A 1,397-nucleotide genomic window follows, 5' to 3' on the forward strand; every position below is an offset into this window, starting at 1 on the left:
AGATTCACAAGCATTGTAAACGTCAGCAAATAGGATGTGAGGTAGCTGTTTCAGCTTGAAGTTTCTACAAGATATTTCAGATATGCTCGCCGAAGAAATCTGTGAACAGGTGGATTTTCCATCTTCTCTAAGACAATCACCAGAGAATCTGCACATCACTTCATGAAACTTTCAGGAAAGCTGAGCCGCCAAGCTGCTGCGAAGATTATGGATTTTATATTTCTGCAATTATGTAAGATGTTTTTATCGGTTTTTCACCACTCGATAATTTTTTTAGAACCGTTGTCTGATTTTGTCATAAGCCATCACTTACACAATGGCAAGAAAATCATTTCATCTGATTCACTTTCAGTCACAAAAGCTGTCTGTTGTTTCGGTTTGGGTTTCACAAAGCAGCAGCAGCAGCAGCAGCAGCAGCAGCTCCGTTCTCTCCGGGCTGTGCGTGTTCTGCACACAAACCAGAAGGAGGACCAAGTGGCAGAGAGCTCAGCAGTTAGAAAATTGGTGTTATTGAGTTGAAGCTCTGTTGTGTCTCAGAAGAGTTTTCTCTCTCTGTTTTTTTCTTGCTAAGGTAAGGAGGTGGAGACCAAGTTATCTCCCCCTGCAGCTGCTGGCTGCAGCCGCTTCATCGTTAAATTGAGGGTTGGTGCTTGTGAGTGCTAACGATTTTTTTGGGGGGGTGGTTTCTTAATGAAACATGGTACAACATTCTTGGAAGCAAGTTATTCCAAGTAACATTGTGTAAAATAAACTTGGTTGCACAGCTGAGATGCAATTTGTTGTAAAAGTGAGGTAAAAATCAGGATTCAATACGTTTTCGGTGTGCTTTAATCAAGAAAAAATGAAGAAGAAAAAAATCTGATTTTTTGTTAATGTGGTCAGCATTTGACTTTCTAAAATTAATAACATTTTATTATATTGTAAAATGTAAAAACTTAGAAAGTACAGAACTGACTAGTGACATAGTTTTGGTATTTTCAGTGAATATCCATCATAGCTAACATCTGGGTCAATAGAAAAAACTACAATATAACCAATTCAAAACATTCAGTGATGATACGTAGAACTTTTTAGAAGACCTTTCCATACTTGGAAATAAAACATTTTGAGTTGTTTTTGATTTTTCAGTAACTTTGTGTTCCAGGTGCACCTGAACGCAGCAGCTGTCTCATCAACAGAGATTTCTCCAATTGCTTTTAATACGATGTATGAAGTTTGGGCTGACTAGACTTTTCTCCATTTCCTGTGAGGTTCACGTGCATCTAAATGTGAGGAATTCAGCTTCTATTGCACGACAAATCTGGAACAAACTTCAAGAAAACTTCAAAACAGCCAAATCATCGAGTTCCCACAAATCAAGGCTACAAACCCATCTGTTTAGCATTGCCTTTGATTAG

This window comes from Poecilia formosa, unplaced genomic scaffold, assembly GCF_000485575.1.
Source record: "Poecilia formosa unplaced genomic scaffold, Poecilia_formosa-5.1.2 Scaffold180, whole genome shotgun sequence".
Classification (NCBI taxonomy): domain Eukaryota; kingdom Metazoa; phylum Chordata; class Actinopteri; order Cyprinodontiformes; family Poeciliidae; genus Poecilia; species Poecilia formosa.